This window comes from Arachis hypogaea, chromosome 13, assembly GCF_003086295.3.
Source record: "Arachis hypogaea cultivar Tifrunner chromosome 13, arahy.Tifrunner.gnm2.J5K5, whole genome shotgun sequence".
Lineage (NCBI taxonomy): Eukaryota > Viridiplantae > Streptophyta > Magnoliopsida > Fabales > Fabaceae > Arachis > Arachis hypogaea.
The window spans coordinates 113,004,104-113,017,589 of NC_092048.1; the positions used below are offsets into that span (position 1 = coordinate 113,004,104).

The 13,486-nt window shown below is 37.2% G+C and overlaps 1 non-coding gene across 1 annotated transcript; it reads right to left on the minus strand.

Moving 5' to 3' along the window:
- Positions 1–12,942: 12,942 nt before the first annotated feature.
- On the minus strand, positions 12,943–13,050 carry LOC112740005 (small nucleolar RNA R71). The gene has a single exon (XR_003170940.1). It is a non-coding gene; the product is annotated as a small nucleolar RNA R71 (small nucleolar RNA).
- Positions 13,051–13,486: the final 436 nt, after the last annotated feature.

The following is a 13,486-nucleotide window of genomic DNA, read 5'->3' on the forward strand; positions in this document are numbered from 1 at the left end:
AGTAAAGCAACACTTCTCATCTGTGGAACATCCACAGTCGAATGGACTGGCAGAAGCAGCAAATAAGGTTCTCTTACAGGCCTTAAGGAAAAAGCTCGACACCGTGAAGGGACTGTGGGCCGAACTTATCCCCGAAGTACTATGGGCATACAACACTACAACACATTCAACAACCAAGGAGACTCCATTTCGCCTAGTATATGGATCTGAAGCAATGATTCCCATTGAAATATCCCACAATTCAATACGAACGCAAGCTGAGCACCATGATCAAGCTCGGCAAGCAGAGCTTGACTTAATCGAAGAGGTACGCGACACAGCTGCTGTTTGGCACCGAGCATTACAACAGCAGCTCGGTCAACGATATGCGAAAAAGATATTACCAAGATCCTTCAAAGTCGGCGACTTGGTCTTGCGAAAAACTGAACAGGCTCGCCGACCTTCTTCCCACGGAAAACTCGCCGCCACCTGGGAGGGTCCATACCGGGTAAACGATGTCCTTGGCAGAGGAGCTTATAAGTTAGAACAGTTGGACGGCACCAAAATTCCCAGCACTTGGAATGTCAAATCTTTAAAGCAATATTTTAGCTGATGCAACATGCTAGTACTCTTTTTCCTACCTTGAGATTTTTTCCACAAAAAAAAAGGGGTTTTGCTCAACGGAGGTTTTAACGAGGCTAGCTTACCTAGTATGCATTGTACAGGTACTACTTTCAATAAACTCTGATTTCTATATTAGATCTCCACGACATATAACATATTTCCTTTTGGCTCCATTTATTTCACATCATATTACGTCCTAAAAACAAGCATACCAATCGAAGCAAAGTCGCATTATTCAGACACGAATGCGCAAACATAAGCAATACATTGCTCAAAACAGAAACAGACAATCATAATTCCCTCCCAAGGGTGTCAGAACAGTAATTAGGAAACCATAAAGCCTAATTCGCCAGATGTTCCATAAATACATATATATCAAAAAGCAAACAAAGCAGAGTTGATCACAAAACTCTTCAGACGACATCAAAATTCAAAAGCAATCATAAAACAGTCCACTATACTTAGCCAATAAACTATTTCGACAAAAACCAAATACAAAGAAAATAGTTATTCAGCCAGATTGTCCCCATTTTCTTCAGCAACTTCTTCATCATCCACGAGTTCACCATCTCGAATTATTTTACTCGGATCCATGGAAGAAAATTCCCCATCAGGAACAAGGAACTTAGCTTGCTTAACAGCTCGCTCAAATCCTTCTGCAAAAGCGTCCAAAATATCGCCCTCCTTGTTACTTTCCATCTCCTTCATTTTTGCAGTCAACTCAATAACCTGATTACTAATATCAACAAGATCGTTTATTTTCTTTGTCAACAACTCAGCATCTTTAACCCGAGTTTCTTTTTCTTTTTTCAATTCCTCCTCAACATCCGACAATTTTTTCTTCAACTCAGCCATAATGGTATCTTTCAAATCTAACTCTCCCCTTAAAACTGTAATTTCAGAGGTCTCTTGCAATGCCTTTTGGTGTTTTTTCTCTTGGCTACGACCAATGCTGGCCAACCGGAACCCTAGTACCTACAAGTTCAAAAACAACACAAACCATAAAAAAAAAACAACAAAAACAAAACAAAAATGACAGAACAAAGCCTGACCTGCAGAAACTGGTCGACCCCTATATCTCCAACTTCATCGACCAGGGTGATATCAGACGCGGATTGAACAACCTCGTCTGCCACCGAGCTAAAAGGAAACTTACGACTCCAGACAGAAGATCCCCCCTCTTCCCTCCCAAAGTAATGCAATTTCTCCTGTCCAGATAAATCTTCGAGCAGAATCACTTCACCTTTGCTCTGCTCAGCATCCAGCACTATGGTATCCGATTTTCTTTTCTTAAATACAATTCCCTTTTTCTTTAAGGGCTGGTTAACTTCCGCTTCACCATCCACCTTATCTGCATTAGAAGAAGAACCCTCAAAGTTTTTGTTTTTGAAGCGGGACCTTAAAGTCGAAGCCGACACGCCCGGAAATTTGCCAGCTGTAAAAACCACCAAAAAGACATCATTAAATCAAATGTCAATAACAGTAAGAAAACTCACCATCTAAATCCCTCACCAAAATAATTCAGTACTGCCGACCTATCCTCCTCCCACGGAAGTAAATCAGACACCGATATTAAACCTCCTTTGTCCACCATCTCAACCAAAAACCCAATAATACATTCATTCCGGCTAGTAATCAACTCTGGACTAAGTATGTGTTGTGGTTGACAACACCAGTACATTGGGAATTTTTCTCCCAGATTCTCATCCAGGTAAAACGGAAACTCTTCATCCACGGATTTCACTTTTAAAAATATTTCTTTAAAATCCTTAAAGGATGATTTGTACAGTTTGAAAATCGAAAATCCTGGAGTACTATTCAAGTTTATCCACAAGCCCTTCCAAACCCCCTTTGCCTGAAACAGAGAAAAGAATAATTCCAGATCGGTTTCAAGTTCAAAAAATTCCATTAGGACCTGGAAACATTTGATAAATGCCCAGCCATTAGGATGGATTTGTGAGGGCACGCAGTTCATCTGTTTCATTACATCACATTCGAAATTGGAAAAAGGAAGTCTAACACGTAGTTCTTCCAGAACACAGCTATACATATAAAAACTTTCAAAATATTTTTTTCTATGAAAAACACGGTCAGCTCGGCTGCATGGCAACAGTTCCAGATGAAACCCAGGCTTCACTATCCTAACAAGGTTGACTCTATCAACACTATCCCTATCAGAGAATAGCGATGCCCGAATATGGACATCACCATCAACCCAGTCGTACGATTCACTGTCTTCAATTTTAGGTAGGGCTTTTTTCTTCTTATCACTCATATTTTCAACAAAACAGAAAATTAATTTGCGAGAGTAAAAGGTGAAAAAAAATTACTAACCTCTAGTTGTCATTTTTCTTTAAAAGACCTTGAAGATAACTCCCAGGTTACCCCACTATGTGATCAACACATTTACAAACCAAACCACCCTTTAGTTAACCTTTTCAGTTCCATTATGGCATCTTAGCCATTTAAGACTAGCGCACTTTCAACGGTTAGAAAGCTACGTTGGAACTCGCACCTCTTTATTAAAATAATAAATACAGCACGCGTTGAACGGTGAGAAATTTTTACTTCACACTTGCAAAGCCTTTTCAAATACTTAAGATATTTAAACGAGCCACATTGGCTTGGGGGCTCCATATACCGAGCTATAACTCGCTAAAACTTAAAAGCTCAACCTGTCTCCTTTAAGTCAGGACAAGCTTGGGGGCTGTGATATGACCAGTAAACATCAGTTACGAGTTATAGCTTGGGAACGCATAATCTTTGGTCATAACTGACGATCTATAATAATTGTCATTGATCTCTATTCAAATAACATCGGTTACGCAATTACTTTTCCTCTTGGGCGTTATAACTCGGCCAAAACGGCTAACCTCGTCCAACCAGGTATAAAGCAGAAAGGAGAAACAGTAAAAGGTACGCAACTTGTTCTAGATAACATCTCCTATTAATTAATACCTCTACTGACTTGAGCGTCAGAGTGCCTTTGCAGGTACCCACCTCCCCTGTTCCTCCATTGCCGACGTATATCAAGCACCAGCTCTGAGGAGTCCGTCGACCTCCATCAAGGGAAGAGATATACCTCGGATCAACCAGGCAAGAACAGGTACGATCCTAAAAGGAGACATAAAAGAATCACTCGTACAGTTCTTACGAGATAATGTCGACCTCTTTGCATGGAAGGCTTGACGTTGGGATTTCTACCAGTAAAGAGATTCATAGAAACAGTCGCGTTGTAGATATAGTCTCTAAACCGACAAAAATCCCTTCGTACAAACGTTTTGGGTGTCACAAGTAACAAACCCCTTTAAAAATTTTTAACCGAGTATTCAAACCTCGGGTCGTCTTCTCAAGGAACTGCGAGGAAGTATGTTCTTATTATTGGCTATAAAGGTTGTAATCGGGGTTTAGAAGATGAGAAGCAAGTAATTTAAATGACAAGTAAAGTAAATGGCAATTAAAATAAATAAATACTATAAAGCAGACTTTTGGCAAGGTAAGAGAAGTTGGAGGTCCAACATAGTTATCTCTCTCAACTATAATAAAAGTTGAATCTAAACTCCACTTGATCAACCTGTACTAGGGCAACGGAAAGTCAAGGGACTAATTAAATTGACCTTTGAATCCTATTTATTTCCTAAGAAAAGGTTGGGATTACTTAAGTTCAGCTCAATTAGCAAGATAACGATTATCAATTATGTTGAGTTTAATAACTGTTGAGTTACTGAATTCTTAACCAGAACCAAAAGGGGAGAAAGTAAAATTGATAGAATAATAAAAATATCCTTAGATGGGAAGCAATGGTAACTTAATTCAAAGAGAACAATCATAAACTGAAAATACCTCAATTATCAATAATTCAAATAACAGTCTGTAACATGGAAGAAATTCATAAATTCACTGATCAATTCAAGTGCTGGAATAAATAAAAGTAAAAGGAAGCTAAAACAAAGGAACGTAAAACCTGGATTGAGAGTCACTCTTAAAGCAAGAAGAAATCCTAAATCCTAATCCTAAAAGAGAGAGAGGAGAAGATCTCCCTCTCAACTAAATCTAAATCATTGAAAAGTAAAAATATGCGAGCTCTCTTTGAATGGGTGCATTCCCACACTTTATAACCTCTGGTCTATGCTGTCTGTACTTGGATCTGGGCCAAAAAGTGCTTCAGAAATCGCTGGGGGCGCATTCTGTAAATTATGATACGTGGCCTCTATCACCCGTCCGCGTGGGTCACGCGGTCGCGTCATTCGGAGCTTTTCCTTGCCACGCGGTCGCGTCAGTCACGCGTCCGCGTCACTGCATCTTCACTTCTGGCACGCGATCGCGTCGTCCATGCGATCGCGTGAATACCAGTTTCCTTCAAAGCTCCGTTTTGCCTTCTCCTTCCATTTTTGTATGTTTCCTTTTCCATCCTTTAAGTCATTCTGCCTTAGAAAATCTGAAACTACTCAACACACTAATCACGGCATCGAATGGAAATAAAGGTAATTAAATTAATTAATTTTAAAGCTTAGGAAACATGTTTTTCATTTACATCACATAATAAGGAAGGGAAGGTAAAACCATGCAGTTAATATGAATAAGTAGGTGGAGGATTGAATAAATCACTCAAATTAAGCACAAAAGAACTCATGAAATATGGGTTTATCAACCTCCCCACACTTAAACACTAGCATGTCCTCATGCTAAATCCAAGGTAAATAATTAAGGTTAAAGTGATGGAATGTCATGCAATGCAACCTAATTTAAATGCAACTACCTAAATGAATGATGCATCATGCAACTCTAATTGATTCACTCATATATAAATCTTACATGTAGCCAAGTTAATTCACATTCTCAAGGAGTCATGTATATATATAGCCAACCCTTAAATAATAAAGCAATTTAGCAAATGAGATGGGAAAGAAAACATTGTACAAACTTGCAAAACAATTAGTAAATTTAAGCATTGATATATGTTGATGAGTTATTGAACCCTCACTGCATTTTGTGTTTACTCTCTAGTCACTCAGTGTTTATTGGGTCTATTCACTCTATTTTTCTTTTTTTTATTCTTACTTTCTATAGCTTTGTTCTTCATCTAACCAATCAACAATTATAGAATATAGTCATACCAAAAAGTCATGAGGTCTTTAATTGAGGTTGTAATGTGGTCAAGGTAAAGGTAAGAATTTATATATAGGGACAAGTGAGCTAATAAGTGAATCCTTAATTAGACTAAGATCTCACCTAACATACATATTTAGTAAAACAAAAATCTCTTTACCTATTTTCCCATATTATCCCACTTATTGTTACATGCTCATGTTTCACTTTTTATTTTATTTTATTTTTATTCTATGTGCATTGCTTTTATTTTGCATTGGGAAATTTCTTTTGTATCCCCTTTTATTAAATGCTAAAAAAAGTTATTATATATATATATACATATATATACATATATATATAATAAATTAGTAATTTTATATTTATATGGATTTAACGGGTCTTGGTGCACGAAATTGTGATCCTTAACAACGGCACCAAAAACTTGGTGCTTGGAACGTGATTCACACACTTTGTCACAACTTCGCACAACTAACCAGCAAGTGCACTGGGTCGTCCAAGTAATAAACCTTACGTGAGTAAGGGTCGATCCCACGGAGATTGTCGGCTTGAAGCAAGCTATGGTCACCTTGTACATCTCAGTCAGGCGGATTCAAATGGTTATGGTGATTTGATAGTAAAAATATAAATAAAATATAGGATAGAGGTACTTATGTAATTCATTGGTGAGCATTTCAGATAAGCGTATGGAGATGCTTTGTTCCTTCTGATTCTCTGCTTTCCTATTGTCTTCATCCAATCCTTCATACTCCTTTCCATGGCAAGCGTTATGTAGGGCATCACCGTCGTCAATGGCTATATCCCATCCTCTCAGTGAAAATGGTCCAAAATGCGCTGCACAGCACGACTATTCATCTGTCGTTTCTCGATCATACTGGAATAGGATTGAGTAATCCTTTTGCGTCTGTCACTATGCTCAGCACTCGCGAGTTTGAAGCTCGTTTCCGGACCTCAAGAATGGCCACCAATAATTCTAGCCTATATCACGAAGACTCTGATCTCACGATCAGAAGGCTAAGAGATACACATTCAAGCTTGTTTGCATGTAGAACGGAAGTTTTTGTCAGGCACGCGTTCATAAGTGAGAATGATGATGAGCGTCACATAATCATCACATTCATCATGTTCTTGTGTGCGAATGGATATCTTAGAGAAGAAATACGCTTGAATTGAATAGAAAAACAGTAGTACTTTGCATTAATTCATGAGGAACAGCAGAGCTCCACACCTTAATCTAAGGTGTGTAGAAACTCTACCGTTGAAAATACATAAGAACAAGGTCCAGGCATAATGGCCAGCCCCCAAAACATGATCCCAGGATCAAAAGATAATCCAAAGATTCGACTCAAAATACAATAGTAAAAAGTCTTATTTATACTAAACTAGTTACTAGGGTTTACAGAAATGAGTAAATGATGCAGAAATCCACTTTCGGGGCCCACTTGGTGTGTGCTTGGGCTGAGCATTGAAGCTTTCATGTGTAGAGGTCTTCCTTGGAGTTAAATGCCAGTTTGTAACCTGTTTCTGGCGTTTAACTCCAGAATAGGACAGAGAGCTGGCGTTAAACGCCAGTTTGCGTCGTATAAACTCGGGCAAAGTATGGACTATTATATATTTCTGAAAAGCCCTGGATGTCTAATTTCTAACGCAATTGAGAGCGCACCATTTGGACTTCTGCAGCTCCAGAAAATCCACTTTGAGTGTAGGGAGGTCAGAATCCAACAGCATCTGCAGTCCTTCTTCAACCTCTGAATCTGATTTTTGCTCAAGTCCCTCAATTTTAGCCAGAAGATACCTGAAATCACAGAAAAACACACAAACTCATAGTGAAGTCCAGAAATGTGATTTTTATTTAAAAACTAATAAAAATATACTAAAAACTAACTAAATCATACTAAAAACTATATAAAAACAATGCCAAAAAGCGTATAAATTATCTGCTCATCACAACACCAAACTTAAATTGTTTCTTGTCCCCAAGAAACTGAAAATCAAATAGGATAAAAAGAAGAGAATATACTATAAATTCCAAAATATCAATGAAACTTAGCTCCAATCAGATGAGCGGGACTAGTAGCTTTTTGCCTCTTGAATAGTTTTGGCATCTCGCTTTATCCATTGAAGTTCAGAATGATTGGCATCTATAGGAACTTAGAATTTAGATAGTGTTATTAATTCTCCTAGTTCAATATGTTGATTCTTGAACACAGCTACTTTATGAGTCTTGGCCATGGCCCTTAGCACTTTGTTTTTCAGTATTACCACCGGATACATAAATGCCACAGACACATAACTGGGTGAACCTTTTCAGATTGTGACTCAACTTTGCTAGAGTCCCCAATTAGAGGTGTCCAGGGTTCTTAAGCACACTCTTTTTTTTTTTTGCTTTGGACCTTGACTTTAACCGCTCAGTCTCAAGTTTTCACTTGACACCTTCACGCCACAAGCACATGGTTAGGGACAACTTAGTTTAGCCGCTTAGGCCAGGATTTTATTCCTTTAGGCCCTCCTATCCACTGATGCTCAAAGTCTTGGATCCTTTTTATTACCCTTGCCTTTTGGTTTAAAGGGTTACTGGCTTTTCTGCTTGTTTTTTCTTTTTCTTTCTCTTTTTTTTTCGCTAATTTTTTTTTCACATTTTTTTCTACAAGCTTTTGCATTCACTGCTTTTTGTTGCTTCAAGAATTAGTTTTTATGATTTTTCATATTATCAATAATATTTCTCCTTTTTCATCATTCTTTCAAGAGCCAACATATTTAACATTCATAAACCACAATATCAAAAGACATATGCACTGTTCAAACATTCATTCAGAAAACAAAAAGTATTGTCACCACATCAAAATAATTAAACCAATTTCAAGGATGAATTCGAAACCATGTACTTCTTGTTCTTTTGTTTTTAGAACAGTTTTCATTTAAGAGAGATGATGGAGTCATAGGATATTCATAGCTTTAAGAAATAGACACTCAGATACTAATGATCATATAGTAAAGATACAAACATAATTAAACATGAAGCATAGTAAATGAAAAATAGGAAAATAAGAACAAGGAGATTAAGGAACGGGTCCACCTTAGTGAGGGTGGCGTCTTCCTCTTCTTGAAGAACCAATGGTGCTCTTGAGCTCCTCTATGTCTCTTTCTTGTCTTTGTTGCTCCTCCCTCATAGCTCTTTGATCTTCTCTAATCTCATGGAGGATGATGGAGTGCTCTTAGTGCTGCATCCTTAGTTGTCCCATGTTGGAGCTTAATGATGAGCGGACAATTTATACGCTTTTTGGCATTGTTTTTAGTATGTTTTTAGTAGGATCTAGTTACTTTTAGGGATGTTTTCATTAGTTTTTATGTTAAATTCACATTTCTGGACTTTACTATGAGTTTGTGTATTTTTCTGTGATTTCAGGTATTTTCTGACTGAAATTGAGGGACTTGAGCAAAAATCAGATTCAGAGGTTGAAGAAGGACTGCTGATGCTGTTGGATTCTGACCTCCCTGCACTCAAAGTAGATTTTCTAGAGCTACAAAACTCGAAATGGCGCGCTTCCAATTGCGTTGGAAAGTAGACATCCAGGGCTTTCCAGAAATATATAATAGTCCATACTTTGGCCAAAAATAGATGACGTAAACTGGCGTTCAACGCCAGCTTTCTACCCAAATCTGGCGTCCAGCGCCAGAAAAGGAGCCAAAACCAGAGTTGAACGCCCAAACTGGCACAAAAGCTGGCGTTCAACTCCAGAAAGGACCTCTACACGTGCAACACTCAAGCTCAGCCCAAGCACACACCAAGTGGGCCCCGGAAGTGGATTTATGCATCAATTACTTACTTCTGTAAACCCTAGTAGCTAGTTTATTATAAATAGGACATTTCACTATTGTATTGGAAATTTTTGGATGCCTGGTTCTTAGATCAGAGGGGCTGGCCATTCGGCCATGCCTAGACCTTTCACTTATGCATTTTTAACGGTAGAGTTTCTACACTCCATAGATTAAGGTGTGGAGCTCTGCTGTTCCTCAAAGATTAATGCAAAGTACTACTGTTTTCTATTCAATTCATCTTGTTTCGCTTCTAAGATATTCATTCGTACTTCAATCTGAATGTGATGAACGTGACAATCATCATCATTCCCTATGAACGCGTGCCTGACAACCACTTCCGTTCTACCTTTGATTAAATGAGTATCTCTTAGATCTCTTAATCGGAATCTTCGTGGTGTAAGCTAGAATGATGGCGGCATTCAAGAGAATCCGGAAGGTCTAAACCTTGTCTGTGGTATTCCAAGTAGGATTCAATGAATGAATGATTGTGACGAGCTCCAAACTCGCGATTGCGGGGCGTTAGTGACAGACGCAAAAGGATAGTAAATCCTATTCCAGCATGATCGAGAACCGACAGATGAATAGCCGTGCCGTGACAGGGTGCGTTGACCATTTTCACTGAGAGGATAAGATGAAGCCATTGACAAGGGTGATGCCTCCAGACGATTAGCCGTGCCGTGACAGGGCATTGGATCATTTTCCCGAGAGATGACCGAAAGTAGCCATTGACAGTGGTGATGTATCACATAAAGCCAGCCATGGAAAGGAGTAAGACTGATTGGATGAAGATAGCAGGAAAGCAGAGGTTCAGAGGAACGAAAGCATCTCTATTCGCTTATCTGAAACTCTCACCAATGATTTACATAAGTATTTCTATCCCTATTTTATTATATTATTTTCGAAAACTCCATAACCATTTGATATCCGCCTGACTGAGATTTACAAGGTGACCATAGCTTGCTTCATACCAACAATCTTCGTGGGATTCGACCCTTACTCACGTAAGGTATTACTTGGACGACCCAGTGCACTTGCTGGTTAGTTATGCGAAGTTGTGAAGATATGTTTAGACCATGGTTCTGTGCATCTATTTTTGGTGCCATTGCCAGGGAATCAATTTCGAACAACAATTCACAACCCGAGTAGCAATTTTGCATACCAAGTTTTTGGTGCCGTTGCCGGGGATTGTTCGAGTATGGACAACTGACGGTTCATCTTGTTGCTCAGATTAGGTAATTTTCTTTTTGTTTTCTTTTCAAAAATTTTTCTTTTGTTTTCGAAAAAAAAATGTTTTCAAAAATATATTTTCCTTCAGAATTTTTAAGAATGAATTCTAGTGTTTCATGAAGCATGTTGAAGCCTGGCTGGCTGTAAAGCCATGTCTAATACGACTGTAGGGCATGTCAGGCGTGTCATGTCTGAGTTACATACTAAAGCTTGGCTGGCTATTAAGCCATGCCTGACCCCTTTGATTGGAGCTTTAGACTAAAGAGCATAAAATTCCTGGAATTCATATTAAAAATTTTGGAATCCTTATTATTGTTTTTTTTCTAAAGAATTTTCGAAAAAAAAAATAATAATACAAAAAAAATTAGAAAATCATAAAAATCAAAAATATTTTTTGTGTTTCTTGTTTGAGTCTTGAGTCATGTTATAAGTTTGGTGTCAATTGCATGTGCATCTTGCATTTTTTTCGAAAATTCATGCATTCATAGTGTTCTTCATGATCTTCAAGTTGTTCTTGGTAAGTCTTCTTGTTTGATCTTTGCATTTGCATATTTTGTGTCTTTTCTTGTTTTTCATATGCATTCCTGAATTCTTTATGTCTAAGCATTAAAGAATTCTAAGTTTGGTGTCTTGCATGTTTTCTTTGCATTAAAAATTTTTCAAAAATATGTTCTTGGTGTTCATCTTGACATTCATAGCATTCTTGCATGCATTCATTGTTTTGATCTAAAATTCTCATGCATTGCATCATTTTCATGTTTTTCATTAAAAATTCAAAAATAAAAAAAATATATTTCCCTTTTTCTCTCATCAAATTCGAAAATTGAGTTGACTTTTTCAAAAATTTTTAAAATCAAGTTGTTTCTTATGAGTCAAATCAAATTTTCAATTTGAAAATCTTATCCTTTTCAAAATCTTTTTCAAAAATCAAATCTTTTTCAAATTTCTTAGTTATTTTCGAAAATTCCAAAAATATTTTTCAAAAATCTTTTTCTTATTTTTATATCAAATTTTCGAAAATAACAATAACAATTAATGTTTTGATTCAGAAAAATTTCAAGTTTGTTACTTGCTTGTTAAGAAAGATTCAAACTTTAAGTTCTAGAATCATATCTTGTGATTTCTTGTGAATCAAGTCATTAATTGTGATTTTAAAAATCAAATCTTTTTCAAAAACTAATTTCAATCATATCTTTTCAAAAATATCTTCTCATCTTATCTTTTTCAAAAATATGATTTCAAAATATCTTTTCTAACTTCCTAACTTTTTATCTTTTCAAAATTTGTTTCAACTAACTAACTAACTTTTTGTTTGTTTCTTATCTTTTTCAAAACCACCTAACTAACTCTCTCTCTCTCTAATTTTCGAAAATATCCTCCCCTTTTTCAAAAATTTCTTTTTAATTAACTAATTATTTTAACTTTTGATTTTAAAAAAAAAAATTTGAAAAAAAAATTACTAACCTTTTTCAAAAACTATTTTCGAAAATCACTAACTCTTTTTTCAAAAATAATTTTCAAAAATTCTCTTCTCTCTCATCTCCTTCTATTTGTTTATTCATCTACTAACATCTCTCCCTCACTCACAAAAAAAAAAAAAAGAGGATCTCTATTATTATTATTTTTCTGTGCCCTCTTCTTTGTCATATGAGCAGGAGCAAGGACAAGAATATTCTTGTTGAAGCAGATCCAGAACCTGAAAGGACTCTGAAGAGGAAACTAAGAGAAGCTGAATTACAACAAACCAGCAAGCACCTGTCAGAAATTATCAAACAGGAAAAGAAGATGGCAGCTGAAAATAATAATAATAATGCAAGGAGGATGCTTGGTGACTTTACTGCACCTAATTCCAATTTACATGGAAGAAGCATCTCCATTTCTGCCATTGGAGCAAACAACTTTGTGCTGAAACCTCAGCTAGTTTCTCTGATGCAGCAAAACTGCAAGTTTCATGGACTTCCATCTGAAGATCCTTTTCAGTTCTTAACTGAATTCTTGCAGATATGTGATACTGTAAAGACTAATGGAGTAGATCCTGAAGTCTACAGGCTCATGCTTTTCCCTTTTGCTGTAAGAGACAGAGCTAGAATATGGTTGGATTCTCAACCTAAAGACAGCCTGAACTCTTGGGATAAGCTGGTCAAGGCTTTCTTAGCCAAGTTCTTTCCTCCTCAAAAGCTGAGTAAGCTTAGAGTGGATGTTCAAACCTTCAGACAAAAGGAAGGTGAATCCCTCTATGAAGCTTGGGAGAGATACAAAGGACTGACCAAAAAGTGTCCTTCTGACATGCTTTCAGAATGGACCATCCTGAACATATTCTATGATGGTCTGTCTGACTTAGCTAAGATGTCATTGGATACCTCTGCAGGTGGATCCATTCACCTAAAGAAAACGCCTGCAGAAGCTCAAGAACTCATTGATATGGTTGCTAATAACCAGTTCATGTACACTTCTGAAAGGAATCCTGTGAGTAATGGGACGCCTATGAAGAATGGAGTTCTTGAAATTGATACTCTGAATGCCATATTGGCTCAGAACAAAATATTGACTCAGCAAGTCAATATGATTTCTCAGAGTCTGAATAGAATGCAAGCTGCATCCAACAGTACTCAAGAGGCACCTTCTGAAGAAGAATCCTATGATCCTGAGAACCCTGCAATAGCAGAGGTAAATTACTTAGGTGAACCTTATGGAAACTCCTATAACTCATCATGGAGAAATCATCCAA